The sequence below is a fragment of the Pongo abelii genome, chromosome 3 (assembly GCF_028885655.2).
Source record: "Pongo abelii isolate AG06213 chromosome 3, NHGRI_mPonAbe1-v2.0_pri, whole genome shotgun sequence".
Taxonomy (NCBI): domain Eukaryota; kingdom Metazoa; phylum Chordata; class Mammalia; order Primates; family Hominidae; genus Pongo; species Pongo abelii.
The window spans coordinates 180,485,459-180,506,904 of NC_071988.2; the positions used below are offsets into that span (position 1 = coordinate 180,485,459).

The 21,446-nt window shown below is 35.8% G+C and overlaps 1 long non-coding RNA gene across 1 annotated transcript in view; it reads right to left on the minus strand.

Annotated features, from left to right (window-relative positions):
- Positions 1-1,482: 1,482 nt before the first annotated feature.
- LOC134761313 (uncharacterized) overlaps positions 1,483-21,446 on the minus strand; it is a 48,793-nt gene continuing 28,829 nt past the window's right edge. Inside the window, exon 2 of the long non-coding RNA XR_010139811.1 lies at positions 1,483-2,437. This is a non-coding gene — a long non-coding RNA (uncharacterized LOC134761313). The remainder of the gene's footprint in view (positions 2,438-21,446) is intronic.

Sequence of the window (21,446 nt, forward strand, 5' to 3'; positions counted from 1 at the left end):
CATGCTAATGTCAGGGTGCTGGTGAGACTGAGAGAGGATCTTTCTGGTAGGTAAGTATGGAGCTCAAAAGAGAGATCTTAGCTGGAGATATAAACTCAGGACTTAATGACAAATGGATGGTAACTGAAACTAGGATACTGATGTGATTTACCTAAGGCTTTATAAAAGTAAGATGAGAAAAAGGCTTAAGAAAGCAGTTTGAGGCCAGTACAGTGGCTCATGCTTGTGATCCCAGCACCTTGGGAGGGCAAGGAAAATCACTTGAGCCCAGGAATTTGAAACTAGCCTGGGCAACATGGTGAAATCCCGTCTCTACGAAAAATACAAAAATTAGCCAGAGGTGGTGGTGCATACCTGTACTTGGGAGGCTGAGGCAGGAGAATCACTTGAACCCAGGAGGCAGAGGTTGCAGTGAGCCAAGATGGAGCCCCTGCACTCCAGCCTGGGTGACAGAGGGAGATTCTGTCTCAAAAAAAAAAAAAAGAAAAGAAAAGAAAAGAAAAAAAAAAGGAAAAAAAAAAAAAGAAAAGAACACAAAACAAAAAGAAAGCAGCTTGACATTGAGAGAAATTTAATCCATTCCAAAACATTTGCATTTTTTCTTTTTCTTTTATATTTTATTTATTTATTTTTTAAATTTTACTTTAACTTCTGGGATACATGTCCAGAATGTTCAGGTCTGTTACATAGATATACATGTGCCACGGTGGTTTACTGCATCTATCAACCGTCATCTAGGTTTTAAGCCCTGCATGCATTAGATATTTGTCCTAATGTTCTCCCTCCCCTTGCTCCCCAACCCCTGACAGGCCCCGGTGTGTGACGTTCCCCTCCCTGTGTTCATATGTTCTCATTGTTCAACTCCCACTTATGAGTGAGAACATGCAGTGTTTGGTTTTCTCTTCCTGTGTTAGTTTGCTGAGAATGATGGCTTCCAGCTTTATCCATGTCTCTGCAAAGGACATGAACTCATTCTTTTTTATGGCTGCATAGTATTCCGTGGTGTATATGTGCCACATTTTCTTTATCCAGTCTATGATTGATGGGCATTTTGGTTGGTTCCAAGTCTTTGCTATCGTAAATAGTGCTGCAATACATATATGTGTGCATATGTCCTCATAGTAGAATGATTTATAATCCTTTGGGTATATACTCAGTAATGGGATTACTGGGTCAAATGATATTTCTGGTTCTAGATCCTTGAGGAATTGCCACACTGTCTTCCACAATGGTTGAACTAATTTACATTCCCACCAACAGTGTAAAAGCATTCCTATTCCTCCACAGCCTTGCCAGCATCTGTTGTTTCCTGACTTTTTAATAATCACCATTCTAATGAGATGGTATCTCATTGTGGTTCTGATTTGCTTTCCTCTAATGACCAGTGATGATGAGCTTTTTTTCATATGTTTGTTGGTTGCAATAATGTCTTCTTTTGAGAAGTGTCTGTTCATATCCTTTGCCCACTTTTTGATCAGGTTGTTTGTTTTTTTCTTGTAAATTTGTTGAATTTCCTTATAGATTCTTGATATTAGACCTTTGTCAGATGAGTAACTTGCAAAAATTTTCTCCCATTCTGTAGGTTGCCTGTTTACTCTGATGATAGTTTCTTTTGCTGTGCAGAAGCTCTTTAGTGTAATTAGATCCCATTTGTCAATTTTGGCTTTTGTTGCAATTGCTTTTAGTGTTTTAGTCGTTAAGTCTTTGCCCCATGCCTATGTCCTGAATGGTATTGCCTAGGTTTTTTTCTAGGGTTTTATGGTTTTGAGTTTTACATTTAAGTCTTTAATCCATCTTGAGTTAATTTTTGTATAAGGTATAAGGAAGGGGTCCAATTTCTATTCTCTGCATATGGCTAGGCATTTTTCCCAGCACCATTTATTAGATAGGGAATTCTTTCCCCATTGCTTGTTTTTGTAGGTTTGTCAAAGATCAGATGGTCGTAGATGTGTGGTGTTATTTCTGAGGCCTCTGTTCTGTTCCATTGGTCTATATATCTGTTTTGGTACCAGTACCATGCTGTTTTGGTTACTGTAGCCTTGTAATATAGTTTGAAGTCAGGTAGTGAGGTGCCTCCAGCTTTGTTCTTATTGCTTAGGATTGTCTTGGCTATACAGCCTCTTCCAAAACATTTGCATTTTAAAGAGGTGAAGGTTGGGCTAGGAGCTGGGTAGATAAATGAAATCTGTTTCATAAATACAAAGTTTGAGAAGCCTGAGATATCCAAAAAGAAGCTAGGTTGGATTTAGCTTCTAGCAAGCATCCTCTTACTTCAGTAACAGTCAAGGAATTACAAAGGTCAAAACAGAAGAGTAGCCACAAGTATTTATCTTCATTCTTTATCATGATCTCTTAAAATTATATGAAGGAGTATAATAGGTATAAACTCACTCTAAATCCTGTAGCAGGAAGATTCAGGATTCCAGGAAGAAGCTAACTGAAAAAAAATTAAAGATGTGATATTATTCTTGAGAAGTTACCAACAACTTCAGAATGTAATAAAAAGTCAGTGCAATAAATTTGAAATATAAATAAAATCTTCATAAAAAAATTAAAAGATGCTTAAAAAGACAACATAATCATACAATACTGATAGCCAGAGCAAAAGTAATTGCACAGCAATAACAAAATGCACAGTGCATATTTACTGACTTGCAAAATTCATAATCAATTACTAGACAAAAATCCAAAAGAAATAGGATTACCAAATAGAATTTATATCTTATCAACCTTAACAATTTAAAGTGAAAGTTAAAATGTACAAATTTTGGTGAATGAAAGAAAGAAAAGGTGAAGTTAAGTCACATTAGAATGTGAGGATTCAAGATTTATTGCACATAGTTCATGGAACAAGAATTTTAAAAATTATTGAAATTTATTAAGAGGAATAGAAGTATAGTAATTATGATATTGGTGTGGGGAAAGGAAATTTAGTAAGTTTTGAAAAAGTATGCTAAATTTTATCTATCATGGCAGAAACTAATAGATCATGTTTAAATTAAGTAATATGTGCATAGTATATGGTGGTAGGTTGAAACTGCTAGAAGAAAAAGTTTAAAAATAGCAATCTCAAAAAATAAATAAAATTTAAAAAATAAAAACAGCTACCTCTCCAATAGAGGAAGTAGATAATTGAAAGAGATATAGGCCGGGCACAGTGGCTCACACCTGTAATCCCAACACTTTGGGAGGCCGAAGCAGGTGGATCACCTGAGGTCAAGAGTTCGAGACCAGCCTGGCCAATGTGGTGAAACCCTGTCTCTACTAAAAATACAAAAATTAGCTGGGCATGGTGGCAGGCGCCTGTAATCCCAGCTACTTGGGAGGCTGAGACAGGAGAATCACTTAAACTCAGAAGGTGGAGGTTGCAGTGAGCCAAGATCGCGCCATTGCACTCCAGCCTGGGCAACAAGAGTGAAACTCCGTCTCTAAAAAAAGAAAAAGAAAAAGAAAAGAGATATAACTGAGAACATTTCATCATAAGCCCTTAGCTACTTTTTGATTATCAGCCATACACGTTTTATTTTTTATATAAATTAAAAATATATTTTAAAAAAGTAATGAAGTCTGCAACAGTCTACTCCCAACCTATTTGTCTAACTTTATTTCTTCTTTCTTTCTTTCTTTCTTTCTTTCTCTTTCTCTCTCTCTCTCTCTCTGTCTCTCTCTCTCTCTCTCTCCTTTCTCCTTTCTTCTTTACCTTAGCTGCAACCAAAATTGTCTATCCAACAGAAGTTACTGAGACTGTTCCATTTGGTGCATTGGAGGAGCGTTATGTGGTACTAGGGGCAAATAAAAGCCAGCTGGAGTACTAAGTATACTACCAACAGCATTTGTCTAGTCTTCTTTCTTATAACTGTACACATACACACACAACCCACCAACAACAATACCCACTATAACAACACATTCATAAGAGATGGTGCCATTTGGTCTTCAACTTAGCTCAGATTCCAAGATTTTAAGCTCTCTGCTACCCATCTACTGTGAGGTTGTTCCTGATATTCAGTGCAGCATAGCTCTTTAGTTCTTCTTTCTCTATTTTAGTCATATTCTCTGCTAACTTAACAACCCACTCCACATTCTTGGTCAGCTCCCAATCCTCAGATTCTGCTAACTTCATAATATAGGTCACCATGTGACTTGCTGACTTCTCCATCTGTCCAAATCTTACACATTATTTCAGATCCACCTCAAATGCCAGTTCCTCATCATTTCTTCTCTTCACTCAACAGAGCTTTGCTTCCTATTTATAAAAACAAAGGTCACCGTGCTTTATATTACAAATTTGTTGTTTATATAAATTTATTACAAAATTATTGTATATGTATATTTTAAGTTTCTCTCAATTTTAAATTCTTTCAAGGCCAGGATTAAAGCTTGCTAATCTCTTATCTAACATAGTAAATGTAATATTTTAATGCATATAATGCTCCTTAGATGAATATTTAACTATATTTTAATTTTGGTGAGATTCTCACTGTCTTAGTTCATTTAGTATGTTCTTTTAAAGAAATACCTGAAGCTGGGTAATTTATAAAGAAAAGAGGTTTATTTGGCTCATTGTTCTGCAGGCGGAACAAGAAGCATGGCACAAGCATCGCTTCTGGCGAGCGCTTCAGGCTCCTTCCACTTATGGCGGAGGGTGACGGGCAATGCACAGAGATCCCAAGCAAGAGAGGAAGCAAGAGAGAGAGTGGGGAGGTGTCTGATTCTTTTTAACAATCAGTTCTTGGAGGAGCTAATAGACTGAGAACTCACTCACCCCTACCCTTAGAGAGGGTATTAATATTCATAAGGGATCCACCTCCATGCCCCAAACACCTCTCATTTGATCTCCTATATTGGGGATCAAATTTCAACATGAGATTTGGAGGGGAAGAAACACCTGAACTGTAGCACTCATGGATTTTTATTAATTGGGCAATTCGGAATTATTTTCTGTAGGTTTTTGAGGGGAGGCTTTCATTTTCTTCATAGGCATTTACTGTATGTTACATACTTTTTATACTATGGCTCTTCCAAAATAAAGATGGCTTGCAAAATAGTAACAAAACAGTATTACAGGGTTAATAAAATGGAGACTGAAAATTTAAGTGTGGAAAGGAGTCAAATATGTTTCATATATTTTCTGTGATTGAGCCTTAATATTGTTTTTGCAGCTTTCTAATATCCAGAGCAAAAAGGGAAATATTAATTTCAACTGGTGTTTCTAGATAAATGCTCTAATTTGAAGATGTTGGTAACCAGCTAGACTTCCCAGGGAACTTTCAAACAGTGTGAGGGACATATCAAAAGATCTCACACATGGGAAATTATGATCGATCCTAGAAGCAGCAAATGGGACAGAAAAAAATATTTGGTGACATAATGGATGAATAGCTCCCAAATTTTATGGAGAACATGTTTACAGATTCAAGAAGCACGGAAAACCCTAAGCAGTGTGAATTTAAGATAACCACATCTAGGCATACCATATTCAAACCACAGAACCAAAAAGTAAAGAGAAAATCTTGAAAACAGCCAGGAAAAGAACAGCATATTTGAACAATTATTTGAACAAATTTGAACAATGATTCAATATTTTTTAAAAATGAAAATAAAGACATGTCCAGATAAAAATAAAATTAGCAGGGTTCATCACCAGCAGCTCTGCAATGAAACAAATGTTAAAGAAGCTCTTTCGTGAGACTGTCTCAAAAAAAAAGAAAAAAAGAAGCTCTTTTGGCTGAAGAAAAATCATACCTGATAAAAATCCAGATTTTCAAGATGGAATGAAAAGCACGAGAATCTATAAACATCTAGGTCAATATAAGAGAATATTGTTTTCTCCTAATTTTTTTTAAATGCATATGGTTTCAAAGCAAAAACTGTAATATTCTTTTGTGTGGTTTATAGAATAAATACATATACATATCAAAATTATAATAAATGGACCTATGGAGTCGCAAAGTTTCTCCATTTTTCATGAAGCCATACAATATTAACTCTAAGTAGACTGAGAAGTTAAGAATGTGTGTTGTAATTCCATGAGCAACCATTGAAACTAATGCAAAAAACCCTGAAAATCTAATAAAATATAGTTTAAAAATATTCAATTAATCTAAAAGGAAGCAAGAAAGGTGGAATATAGGAGCAAAGAAGCAGAGGGGACAACAGAAAACAGTAAAATGGTAGACCTAATTGTAAACATGCCAGTAATTCTATTAGCTGTTGTTGGACTAAACACCCCAATTAAAAGATAGAGATTGTCAGAATGAATTTTTTAAACACCAAACATGTTATCTCAAGAAGATGCAGGCTGGGCACAGTGGCTCATGCTGGTAATCTTAGCACTTGGGAAGACTGAGGCGGAAAGATCACTTGAGCTTAGGAGTTCGAGACCAGGCTGGGCAACATAGTGAGACCTAGTCTCTAAAAAATAAAAATAAACATAAATTAGCTGGGTGTAGTGGCACACACCTGTAGTCCCACCTATTTGGGTGGCTGAGGTGGGAAGACTGCATAGCTCAGTCGGTTTAGGCTGCAGTGAGCCATGTTCGCACCATTGCACTTCAGCCTGGGTGACAGTATGTGATCCTGTCTCAAAAAATCAAAACAAAACAAAAAAAGAAGATGCACTTTAAATATAAAGATGCTGATAGATTGAAATTAAATAGCTGGGAGAAAAATGCCATGCAAACTATAGGCATGAGAAAGGCTAGAGTGTTTATATTAGTATGAGATAAGGTAGACTTCAAGACAAAGAGTATTACTGGAATAAAGAGGGACATTTCATAATGCTAAAAGAACCAATAAATCAGGAAGATATAACAATCCTAAATATGTATGTACCTAATACAGACTTTAAAATAAATAAAGAAAAAAATGAGAATTACTGGAGCAATAGACAATTCCAGGATCATACTTGGAGATTTTAACACTCCTTTCTTAGCAATTGATGGGTCAATGATTCAAAAAATTTAGGGGAAAACAATGATATGATTTCTGCAAAAACAGATAATCCCTGATGTAGACAATAAAAAGATAGTTATACCAATATTGCTGCTAATATCAAACTGTGAAACAAAATTTACCAATGATCAACAAATGCATATACAGTCATACTTCACTTGATGATGAGGATATGTTCTGAGAAATGAAAAATCTACACAAATCTACATGAAATATCTAATTTTTACTATCACTTCTTGTCATAATACAACTTGGATAAGTTACTTTTTTGAGCCTCACATATGACATCCATAAAATATTAATATAAATATCCATAACTCACTCTCCAAAATCAGAAAGCTGGCCTGATACCTCCTTGGGTTTTCTTTCACTACCAATGTATATGATTCTGCAAAATTAAAGCTATGAATTTTTCACTTGATACCCAAAATCTTGTAAGCTTAGAACTTGAAGACAGGCACAGTATGCAGTCATATAGTAAACACAAATAATGCTATCTATAATGAAATTTTAACATTTTGACATTTGACAAAAGAATTCAAACCATCAAAAGAAATATTTTGTGTGTCTGTGGAGAGTAACTTTATTCATTGTCCATAATGATAATTTTCTTATTTTTCTTTCCTGGAATGCTGTGTTAAATAAAATCTTATATATAAATACAATCTTTATAATATAAACACAATCTTATAGAGAAGACATATATATATAAAACAAATGAAACCACAACTGCTCTTGTTGACGTGATAGGTAGGAGCCCAGATTTCATTCCACCTAGGGGAAAATCGAGCGCAGGTTCTCCCTCAAGGGGGTGCCTTAGAGCACAGCTGAAGGCTAAAGCACAGGTGGAAGAATCACCATAAAAGGAGTCTCCTTGGCTGGACATTCTTTCAGCTGCCATAATAGTTTCTTATTAAGACTTTCCTGAAACTCCAAAAATCACTGATCTGCATAGTCTCATTTTTTTCTACTCTTCTCAATGCCAGATATTGATGCATGAAAAAAATATGCATCTCAGCATTTTATTACATTCTGTTATAGTGCTTTAAATTGCTTTGCTGAATTGTGTTATGTATAAATCTAATCAGCATTCCCTAATTCCCTTCTACCATAAGATCTCAAAAAGAATATATAAATGCTGAATTGACTAAATTATCAGGATCCAACATCTGGTTTGAATTAAACATTAAAATATATGAGGAAAATATTGAAAGGCTCCAAAAGACAGCAATACAGATGAAAATATATGGAACATAAAGGAAGTGAACCTGTTTAATTGGTCAGTGAAAAGGCAGTGAGAAACTTACTGTCTTTGAATTAGGAGGAAAAAACTATTATGCAGTAATGACTTTTTGATCCTTGCTATTTCATGAGGGATTTGCTACAAAAAGGAGAGATTTCCTCTTAATGAGAACTGACTAGACCCACAATGCTAGTCAGCAATTCCAAATCAACAGACTCACCCATTGTTCTTAATAGTCTTTCTAAGCATTTACCATATTCTTCAAGATTTCTGTCCCACTTTAACTCTCTGAGAATATCCAAAAAAGAAACTAAAAGGCACGAATAAAGGCAATGAGAGTGGGATTGCAGGGCATTGCTAATGAAAGAAAGATGTGGCAGCTTCTTGGAATAGAAAGGATGTTGGATTCCAAAAGGACAGAGAGAGGGAGAAGTGCCGGTTGACCTCCAGGACTCTGAACTGTGCAGCTCAGTTAGGGGTGCTGCTGTTCACCAAGACTGGGCATATCGGAGAAGGCAGAAGATGGAAAGAAAAGGAAGGAATGCTGATGATTGGGGGAATATGTGTATTCCTTTTGGATACACTGAATCAAAGTGCCTTTGGGAATTGCAGTGGAAATGTCTAGAATGCAGTCAGGTATACACAACTAAAGCTAGGTTGAAACACAGATTTTGGAGTTCTCGGGGTGGCCAATGTCACAGGTATGGTTGAAAATGACCAAAAAGAGCAAGTAAAAGAGAGGTGCTCAACTTGCAGTCCACAAACTCCTGTGGGTACCATGAGTGATCTTCAGGAGCATCCTTTAATCCCCTGAAATTTCATGAGATTTTTGTGAGCCTGTTCTTTTCCTCAGGAGAGAAGGCCTGTATCTTTCTCCATGTTCTCAAAAATTCATTACCCAAAAAGGTTTTGAACCAGAGATCTAGATTGAGAAATGAAAATATCCAGGAAACATGCTCTAAAGAATATGTCCATCCATACGGCCGGGCGCGGTGGCTCACGCCTGTAATCCCAGCACTTTGGGAGGCCGAGTCGGGCGGACAATGAGGTCAGGAGTTCAAGAACAGCCTGACCAACATGGTGAAACCCCTTCTCTACTAAAAATACAAAAATTAGCCAGGTGTGGTGGCGTACACCTGTAATCCTAGCTACTCAGGAGGCTGAGGCAGGAGAATCACTTGAACCCGGGAGGCGGAGGTCGCAGAGAGCCAAGATTGCACCACTGCACTCCAGCCTGGGCAACAGAGTGACACTCCGTCTCAAAAAAAAAAAAAAAAAGAATATGTCCATACACATAAAATATATAAATGTTCATACACATAAAGAGAATTAGTTGCCAAGAGGGAGCCTGAGAAAGAGCTGGCAGTCAGAGAGCAGAAGCAGAAAGACGCAAGACTGGATGCAAGAGAAGGCAAATTTTCAAATAGGAGAATGCCCCGTTTTGTCACTCAGGGTAGAGATCAAATATTAACCCTCAGAAGGGCCTTCTCTAATCACTTAGCTCAACCACCCATACAGGTGTATTTCCCACATGAAAGAGAAAGTTCGCTGTGAGCAGGAACCCTGAATCCCAGTGCTTGCAACATAACGAACATAAAGTAATTGTCAGATGATTAACTGATTGACTGCTATTGGAGACAATCTGCAATTTTTAAATTTCATTTTTACCTTTCCTTGTTCCAAAAATACATTACATTCAAGTAGTTCAAAGACATTTTTGATTTAATAACTAAATGAACAAGTGAGCAAATATATTACCATTTGTTTCCTGGTACAACCAATAATAATAAGGGCAGAGTGCTATCGAAGAATGCAGAAAAAAAGGAGGAGGCAAAAAAAATAGGTAACTGAACAGTAAAGTAACTAAAAGGGTTAGTCACTGACATTTATACTTATTAGTGAGTTTTCTGACTAAAAGTTATTATTTATGTAGTATAAGCATTGTATTTTATTCTATAATCTATAATGCTAGACAGGAGCAAATGCAGCAGTTGTCAATAATTGCTAAAAGCCCTACCACACTGGACAATTCAAAGGTCTTTATTATAAGCCAAATGCTGTAAAACATAATGTCCTAAGGCAGTTAGGCAATAAATGTTTACTGAGGAAAATGAACTCTTCTTTCCTAGCCAATTTGAATAAAAACAACAAAAGTTATTTCAAACATTTTAACATAATGCTACACACTCATCTCCAATAAAATACATTATTTCTCAGAGTTATAGGATATTACATTATTGAAAATAGACATGTTTCCTTACTTTTTATATTTAGGCCATGTTTAATACTTTCTATAAATAAACTATCAGACAAGATGATGCCTCAACCCTAAACAAAGTATTTTATACTTTCACTTTCAGAGATTCATAACAACACTTGATTTACATTTTAAAATATTAAATTCTACTTTCTGAGATGCAGACATAACAAGTACATCAATTTCACAATGGGAAAAGCATCTGTGTATTAAACAGTTCAGGTAGAAGATGGTCTCTGAAATCAAATAGCTTGTGAACTGATGCATTTTTCAAAGATTTGTCTTAAATGAATTCTGCTGGGGAGAGCAAGATTTTCAAAGTGGCTGTTGTATCCTCATTCCTGTACTGACTCGTAAGAGCCAAGAAAGGAGAAAGGAAAATTGACATCTGCGCACAGCTTAATGTTGGTACAGGTGCAGGGCTAGCTACATAATTTGCAGGGTCCAGCGCAAAATGAAAATTTGGGAATCCTTTTTCAAAAAGCAGGGGAAAGCATTTTTTAAAGGTACGAAAATATAAAGCTTTTTCATTTCTTCTCTCTCTTTTTTTCTCTCTCTCTGTCACAGTGGGTTTTTTTTTATTGAATTAGAAACTGGAGGTAATTTTTTTTCTTTTTTCTTTTATTTTACTTTACGTTCTGGGATACATGTGCAGAACTTGCAGGTTTGTTACATGGGTATACATGTGCCATGGTGGTTTGCTGCACTCATCAACCCGTCTTCTAGGTTTTTAAGCCCCACATGCATTAGGTATTTGTTCTAATGCTCTCCCTCACAGTGTCCCCCACCCCCTGATAGGCCCCAGTGTGTGATGTTCCTGTCCCTGTGTCCGTGTGTTCTCATTGTTCAACTTGTCACAGTGTTTTTTATTTGCACTATAATGTTGTTCTAGGTAAAGAAAAATTAAAATTTTAAATTATTAAAATGAATTTTGCTGTTCATCTATGTATTGTACAGTGCAAATTTTAAATGCAAATATAGGAATATTTAACTTATACAAAATGACCACAATTAATTGATTTGTATTTCATAGCTCACACATCAATACACATTTTGTTCTTAGCAAAACAATGGAAACACTATGCAAAACTAACTCAACTGTTCTTATTTCACTTCTTAATACATCACATCCTACCAATATTCTCTATGGATAAATAAGGAAGGTTTGAAAAAACAAGGAACTATGAATAATCCTACTTTTCACTTTCCCTCTTTGTCATCATTTTCAGTGTAAATGTTTAGCTAGTATAAAAAGAAAGGAGTAACAAGGATTATGCTAGGGTACCTATGTATGTCATTGGTTTAGAAGGACACTGCCCACTTTCAAAGCAATTCTTGTTCAGATAGAAAGTGAGCCTCTCAGCCTGTTTGCACTGCACTTAGTTTGACACTCAACTTGCTTAGTTTTTTATTTGTTTTGTTTTGTTTTGTTTTGTTTTATTATACTTTAAGTTCTGGGGTACATGTGCATAACGTGCAGGGTTGTTACATAGGTATACATGTTCCATGGTGGTTTGCTGCATCCATCGACCCATCATCTACATTAAGTATTTCTCCTGCTATCCCTCCCCTAGTCTCCCACACCCTGACAGGCCCCAGTGTGTGATGTTCCCCTCCCTGTGTCCACGTGTTCTCATTGTTCAATTCTGACTTAAGAGTGAGAACATGCGGTGTTTGGTTTTCTGTCTTGAGTTTGCTGAGAATGATGGCTTCCAGCTCCATCCATGTCCCTGCAAAGGACATGAATTCATCCTTTTTTATGGCTGCATAGTATTCCATGGTGTATATGTGCCACATTTTCTTTATCCAGTCTATCCTTGATGGGCATTTCGGTTGGTTCCAAGTCTTTTCTATTGTAAATAGTGCTGCAACAAATATATGTGTGCATGTGTCTTTATAGTAGAATGATTTATAACCCTTTGGGTATATGCCCAGTAATGGGACTGCTGGGTCAAATGATATTTCTGGTTCTAGATCCTTGAGGAATCGCCACACCGTCTTCCACACTGGTTGAACTAATTTCCACTCCCAGCAACAGTGTAAAAGTGTTCCTATTTCTCCATATCCTCTCCAGCATCTGTTGTTTCCTGACTTTTTAGTGATTGCCATTCTAATGAGATGGTATCTCATTGTGGTTTTGATTTGCATTTTTCTAATGACCAGTGATGATGAGCTTTTTTTCATATGTTTGTTGGTTGCATAAATGTCTTCTTTTGAGAAATGTTTGTTCATATCTTTCTCTCCCACTTTTTGATGGGGTTGTTTGTTTTTTTCTTGTAAATTTGTTTAAGTTCTTTGTAGATTCTGGATATTAGACCTTTGTCAGATGGATAGACTGCAAAAATGTTCTCCCATTCTGTAGGTTGCCTGTTCACTCTAATGATAGTTTCTTTTGCTATGCAGAAGTTCTTTAGGTTGATTAGATTCCATTTGTGTATTTTGGCTTTTGTTACCATTGCTTTTGGTGTTTTAGTCATGAAGTCTTTGTCCATCCCTATGTCCAGAATGGTAATGCCTAGGTTTTCTTCCAGGGTTTTTACGGTTTTAGGTCTTACGTTTAAGCCTTTAATCCATCTTGAGTTAATTTTGAATAAAGTGTGAGGAAGGGATCCAGTTTCTATTTTCTGCATATGGCTAGCCAGTTTTCCCAGCACCATTTATTAAATAGGGAATCCTTTCCCCATTGCTTGTTTTTGTCAGGTTTGTCAAAGATCAGATGGTTGTACATGTGTGGTGTTATTTCTGAGGCCTCTGCTCTGTTCCATTGGTCTATATATCTATTTTGGTACCAGTACCATGCTGTTTTGGTTACTGTAGCCTTGTAATATAGTTTGAAGTCAAGTAGTGTGATGCCTCCAGCTTTGTTCTTTTTGCTTTGGATTGTCTTGGCTATGTGGGCTCTTTTTTGATTCTATATGAAATTTAAAGTAGTTTAAAAATAAAAATTAAAAAAAGTAGTTTTTTCTAATTCTGTGAAGAAAGTCCATGGTAGCTTGATGGGGATAGCACTGAATCTATAAATTACTTGGGCAGTATGGCCATTTTCACAATATTGATTCTTCCTATCCATGAGCATGGAATGTTCTTCCATTTGTTTGTGTCCTCTCTTATTCCCTTGGGCAGTGTTTTGTAGTTCTCCTTGAAGAGGTTCTTCACATCCCTTGTAAGTTGTGCTCCTAGGTATTTTATTCTCTTTGTAGCAACTGTGAGTGGGAGTTCACTCATGATTTGGCTCTCTGTTTGTCTATTATTGGTGTATAGGAATGCTTGTGATTTTCTCACATTGATTTTGTATCCTGAGACTTTGCTGAAGTTGTTTATCAGCTTAAGGAGATTTTGGGCTGAGATGATGGGGTTTTCTAAATGTGCAATCATGTCATCTGCAAACAGAGACAATTTGACTTCCTCTCTTCCTATTTGAATACGCTTTATTTCTTTCTCTTGCCTGATTGCCCTGGCTAGAACTTCCAATACTACATTGAATAGGAGTGGTAAGAGAGGGAATCCTTGACATGCTTAGTTTATACTACCAGTAGGTCTCCCTGAACTCCCATGCATGTGCATCTGCTAGAATTCTCTGCCTCTGGAGCACTGCAAAAGCTGTGTGCTAATGGATTGGTGAGGCTGTGTGCTAATGGATTCTCTAGGGCCAAAAGAGATTTTAAAATATTTTATTTCAGATCCATCTATATGCTGCCTTTCAAGAAACTCACTTCGGCTTTAGGGACACATGTGGGCTAAAAGTGAAGGGCTGGAAAAAGACATTCTATGCAAATTGTAATCAGAAGAGAGCAAGGATGGCAATACATCAGACAAAATAGACTCTACATCAAAAACTGTCACAAGAGACAAGAGGGTCATTATATAATTATAAAAGTATCCTCTTATCAAGAGGATATAACAATTATAAATATTTATGCACCAAATATCAGAGCACCCAAATATATAAAGCAAATATTAATGTAACTGAAAGATATAGACAGCAATGCAATAATAGTAGGGGACTTTAGTACCTCACTTTCAACAGTGGATACATCATCTAACAGAAAATCAATAAGGAAACAGCAGACATGAGCAAACTGTAGACCAAATGGACCTAACAGACATATTCAGAACATTCCATCCAGTAGCTGTAGAATACACATTCTTTTCAGACACCCACAGAGCATCCTCCAGGATAGATCATACTTTAGGCCACAAAACAAGTCTTAACAAATTTAATAAGACTGAAATAATATCAAGTACCTTTTATGACCACAACAGTATGAAACTAGAAATCAATACCAGGAGGAAAATCAGGAAATTCACAAATATATGGAAATTAAACAATGCACTTTTAAACAACCAGTGGATCAAAGAAGAAATCAAAAGGGACATAAAAAATATCTTGAGAAAAATGAAAATGGAAATATACAGATATCAAAACTTATGGAATGCAGCTAAAGCAAATCTAAGAGGGAGGTTTATAGTAATAAACACCTACATTCAGAAAAAAAGAAAGATCTCTAATGAACAACCTAACTTTACACCTAAGCCCAAAGTTAGCAGAAGGAAGAAAATAAAGATTAGAACAGAAATAAATGAAATAGATACTAGAAGAACAAAAGAAAATATCAACAAAACTGAGAGTAATAAAAACAGAGAAAAGACTCACATAAATAAAATTATAGATAAGGGAGATATAACAACTGATATCACAGAAATACAAAGGATCATAAGAGACTACTTTGAAAATTATATTCCAACAAGTTGGATAACCTAAAAGAAATGAAGAAATTCCTAGAAACATACAACTGACTATCTTAGTTTGTTTTCTGTTGTTTATAATAGAATATCTGAAACTGGGTAATTTAGAAAGAATAGGAATATATTTTCTACAATTATGGAGGCTGAGAAGTCCAGGGTCAAGGGGGTGCATCTGATGAAAGTCTCCATGGTGGGGACTCTGCAGAATTCTGAAGCAGTACAGCGCATCACATGACCAGGGTGCTGAGCATGCTAGCTCCAATCTCTCTTCTTATGAAGCCACCAGTCCCACTCCCATGATAACCCATTAATCCATTAACCCATTAATAGATTAATCCATTCACAAAGACAGAGTCCTCATCATCCAATCACTTTTTTAAGGCCCAACCTCTTAATATTGCCACATTGGGGATAAAGTTTCAACATGAGTTTTGAAAGGGACAAATATTCAAACCATAGCACCTACAAAGACTGACTCATGAAGAAATAGAAAATCTGAACAGACCATAATAAGTAAGGACTTTAAGTCAGTGCTTAAAAACTTCCCAACAAAGAAAAGCCAAGGACCTGATGGCTTCACTGGTGAATTCTGCCAAATATTTGAGGAAAATTAAACCAATCCTTCTCAAACTCTTCCCAAAAAAGTGAAGAAGAAAGAGCACTTCCAAAGTCACTATGAGGCCAACATTACCCTGATAGCAAAGCCAGACACGGACACTACAAGAAAAAAAAAAATGAAAGAATATCCCTGATAAACATAGATGCAAAAATCCTCAACAAAATACTGACAACTCTAGCAAAAATGAACAAATGTAATCACATCAACTTAAAACGTGTCTGTACAGTGAAGAAAACAATCAAGGAAATGAAGGGACAGCCCACAGAATGGGAGAAAGTATTTGCAAACTACCTACCTGACAAGGGATTAATTACCAGAATATATAAGGAGCTAAAATAACTCTCTAGGAAAAAATATCTTATAATCCAATTTTAAAATGGGCAAAAGATCTGAACAGACATTTCTCAAAAGAAGACGTACCAGTAGCAAACACATATATGAAAAGGTGCACAGCATCACTGATCATCAAAGAAAGGTAAATCAAAACTACAATGAGATATCATATCACCTTGGTTAAAATGGCTTTTACCCAAAAGGCAATAATGAATGCTGGTGAGGATGTGGAGAAAAGAGAACTCTCTTCCACTGTTGGTAGGAAGCTAAATTAGTGCAGCCACTATGGAGAATGCATGGGGATTACTCAAAAAAACTAAAAATAGAGCTATCATATGATCCAACAATCCCACTACTGGGTATATACCCAAAAGAAAGAAAGAAGTATATCAAAGAGATATCTGCACTCCCATGTTTATTGCAGCATTATTTATAATAGCCAAGATTTGGAAACAACCTGAGTGCCCATCATCAGACAAATGGATAAAGAAAATATACATATATAAAATGGAGTACTATTCAGTCATAAAAAAGAATGAGATCCTATCATTTGCAACGACATGGATAGAACTGGAGATCACTATGTTAAGTGAAATAAGCCAGGCACAGAGTGAAACTTTGAATGTTCTCACTTATTTGTGGGAACTAAAAAATTTCAAACAACTGGACTCATAGAGATAGAGGTAGAATGATGGTTACCAGAGGCTGGGAAGATTGGAGGAGGACAGGAGGAAGAGAGGATGGTTAATGCATACAAAAATATTATTAGAAGGAATAAGATCTAGTATTTGATAGCACAACAGGGTGACCATAGTCAACAATAACTTATTGTACATTTTTAAATAACTAAAAGAGTATAACTGGATTGTTTGTAACACAAAGAAAGGGTAATTGCTTGAGGTGATGCATACCTGACTTACCTTGATGTGACTATTACACATTATATGCTTGTATCAAAGTATCTCATGTGACCCATAACAATATACATCCACTATTTACCCATAAAAGATCAATGTCGAAGAGTATTGTGAAGAAAACGGAACACTGACACACTGTTGGTGGAAATGTAAATTGGCACAGCCATTGCAAAAAAACAGTATGGAGGTTCCCTAAAACTTTTTAAATAGAACTACCATATGATCCAGCAATCGCACTTCTGGATATTTATACAAAAGAAATGAAATCAGTATGTAGAAGAGATACCTGAACTCCCATATTCGTCACAGTATCATTCACAAATAGCCAAGATATGAAAACAACCTAAATGTCTATTGGCAAATGAATGAATAAAGAAAATATGGACTATACATGTAATGGAATATTATTCAGACTTAAAAAAGAAGAAAATCTTCTTTGGGAGGCGAGGTGGACAGATCACTTGAGGTCAGGAGTTCAAGACCAGCCTGGCCAACATGGCAAAACCCCATCTCTACTAAAAATACAAAAAAAAAAAAAAAATTAGCCAAGCATGGTGATGAACTCCTGTAATCCCAGCTATTTGGAAGGCTGAGGCACAAGAATCACTTGAACCCAGGAGGCAGAGGTTGCAGTGAACCAGTGAGCTGAGATCGTGCCACAGCACTCCAGCCTAGGCAACAGAGCAAGACTCTGCCTTAAAAAAAAAAAAAGAAAAAGAAAAAGAAAAAAAATCCTGCCATTTGCTGTCACGTGGATGGACCTAGAGGACATTATGCTAAGTGAAATAAACCAAACACAGAAAGACAAATACTGTAAAACTTTACTTATATGTTGAATCTAAAATAAGCAAACTCATAGAGGCAGAGAGTAGAATGGTAGTTGCCAGGGGCTAAAGGTGAGGAAAATGGAGAGGTGATGGCCAAAGATTACAACGTTTCGGTTATGCAAGATAAGTTCTGGAGATTTAATGTGCAGCATGGCAACTATAGCTAACAATACTGTACTGTATACTTAAAATTTTCTAAGAGGTTAGTTCTTAAGTGTTATTACCGCAAGAATAATAATAATAATAATTAATAATTATTATAACAATAAGGGGATAGGAGAAAACTTTAGGAGGTGTTGGATATGCCTTTGGACGTGATGGTGGTAATGGTTTCATGGGTATATATTTATACTCAAACTCATGGAGTTGTATACACTAAGTATGTACAGCTTTTTACATGTCAATCACACCTCAATAAAGTGATTTAAAAATATATATTTGCTTTTCAGATTTAAAAAGGCAGTTAATTCTCCTGATCAGCAGTTTATTTTAACCCTAAAAAGATATGTGGAATATTTTCAAGGCAATGGATATGGAAGATTTTAATTTGTATCTCAAACTGAAATTTCATGCTATACCATAGATATTTGCCAATTCAGATTATTGGAATTGCGTATTTTTTTTAAAAAACCATACCAGTACCTTGGCATGAAGTATTAGGCAGAGAGAGTCAAGGCATAGCCAAGTGGAGTGCCGCAGAGTCCCATAGCAACACCATTCAAGCCCACACTTGCAGGTGGGCGAGACCACTCATCTGTGTCCTCCTCTGATCTTGTCTGGTTCTTGTGTTGATGGAATGAGCCTGCTAACGAGCACACCCATCACTGCCCCTGAGAACCACTAGGATAAATGAGGAAGGATATTCAGAACGCTGCCTCATTACTGCTTAGATTTCTCCTTCCAGCCAGTCTGCACCGAAACCAGTTTAATGTCTGCACATTAAAAAAAGGCAGAGTGAAATGCTCTCCTCAGCTTCTCCCCACCTCCATCTTGTCCTAAAGAGTAACTAAGCCTTTCTGTTCTCCATCTCAACTTGATTAGGGGAGGGAGAAAAATTACTTCATTGTGTTTTAGAAACTTCTCTTTAAAAAAAAAAAAAAAAAAGCCTAGGCCAATCCAGAAATTGCTGGAGCTCCGCATGCTGACACTAACAATCATGTAGCAAAAATCAGTAGCAGTGGTAGCTCTGTTAACTACCATGAACATCCAGGACCATACAATGAAAGGAAGAATAAAGCCAAGTGAATATGGATGGACAGAGAACCAGATTTAATTTAATTTGGAAAAATCAAGGAATATAACATTTCTTGCATTTGTCTCATAACCATTTCTTACCTAAGGTTAAAAAAAAAAACTACCTCAGTTTATTTGTTCTTACCTTTTCAAAGTAGACAATTTCAACTTAAATTCCGTGTCACACAATTTCTTTTAACTGCAAAATTCTGAAGCCTTTTTTAAATAACATAGGGAAATATTTAACTTAAAGTTCAGAGCTCAGAAAAGACAATCCTCCTTATACACTAGATATTCTTAACTAGTGCTTCTATAATTTGCTTCTAAACAAAGAAAATCTGTTCAGCTGGTAACCACAGTCTATTGAAACAATTGAAATAACTTTCAATAGTTAAGTAGAAGGTATACATTAACTTAGAGCTTCTTTAAGAACTATGTGTATTTCTGGATTAAAGTAGTTTATATAAACTAGTTCAGTTAACTATTTTACCGGACACAATATGGCATTCTGCAAAATTCATTACTCCTATAACTATAAAGTCCTGTTCAAGAGACTTTCACAATTATGTTTGCTTCACACATTAAAATGAGAATGTAATCTAATAATAAGTGTTAATTTAGAGTTAAAGATGTAATAGGCCCAGGTTTGGTCCCAACAATGGAGCTTGGCTTTAGGACTTGCCAGCGCCACTTTCTAAAATCACTGGGCCTCAATTATTCTATTTAAAATAGACCTGCTTGTTCCCACTTAAAGTAGACAATGCAAAAACACATATTTTCTTCTTCTACACATACATATTTTCCTCCATTGCTCCCTGTGTTACTGGTTTAAGACAACATTTATTCTTAAAATTACTTCACCAATTCCTAGGATATGTTTTCCCACAATAAACAATTAAAAAAATAAAACAGTCTTAATTTTGGGTCACTGATTCATCTTCTTCTAGACCATGCTGATTTCTTTTTAGCATCTGGCACATGACCCAGTGATAATTTTTAATGACTTTCAAAGTACATTTTTCTGGAAATCAAATAAATACATTTTTCCCCTAAAGCCCCCTTGCATTACTATTGTAGTTTTTCCTCCAAAGTGCAACTTCAAAAGCCACCGTAGAAGGAACTCTCATTGTTTTTGTCTGATGATCAGTACTGATGGTTATTCTTTAGCAACTTGGATTTAGCCACTTAAAGAAGGAGTGAGATCTATGCCTGAAGACAAACATTCTTTATTATTTTTTCATCTCATAAATGAGATAAGAAAGATCTCAACTCCTTCTAGACCAGTGGTTCCCAAACTTGAACGTGTATGAGAATCATCTAGAGGGCTTGTTAAACCATGTGTCCCTGGGCCAACCCTAGGGTTGCGCTTCAGCCCCTGGAGTTGCAGCCTGAGAATCTGTATTTCTGATCAGTTCCCAGGACCACACCATGAGAACCACTGGTCTAGACTATCTGAGTGGTCCAATCAAAAAAACCAAAATTTTTACAAAAACAACTTTTAAGTCACTATTAGAAAAAATTAAGACATTCATACTTCTAGCTCTAAAATTTATCTTATCAGAACCTCACAATGTTTCTTAGAGGAATTTTAGAAAACAATAGTATTATATTCGTTTTTTAAATGTCAAAAATTTGTCTAACATCATTACACTGAATCTGCTTTTGCCTTCGTATTGGGAAGTTTAAGCACTACTACTTTTTATTTTAGCTTGTAGACAATTTTCCAAAGAACATATGTGGTTTTCTTTTTAGAATAACATATGATTAAAGACACTGTTTTACCTTTAAAAAGCAACTAAATTAAAATTTACTTCACATATATTTATAGATTTTCCAAAAATTCCAAGGCAAACTCAAACTGCATAGAAAGTTAATTTTTTCTAAATTCATCCATGAGTATATGGGTATGGTTTACTATCAATTATGCATACCTCTTATTAGAATAAGACCACATTCTAAAAAATTTCCAATTTGGCACCATTTATTATATCACCATTTATGCGATAATCTAATAAATAGCATCTAATGAAAAATACATTTACCTTGGAAAACTATACACATACTATATGAGAGAATAATTAAGATGATGATTGCAATAAAAACAGTACTGTACATTAGTTTCCTAAATGTTATGGTATAAATTAATGTCCAAAGGAAATACTTTTCATTCATCAAAGATTTGAAACCACAAATTATTAAACATATGTTCTAAGAAGCTATTTGTAACTGATTTTAGGCTCTGTGTATTTTTATGTTCATTGAAGCACTTTTTTAAAAGAACAACACGTGCTTGTTTACCGCCACTCGCTGTTCAACT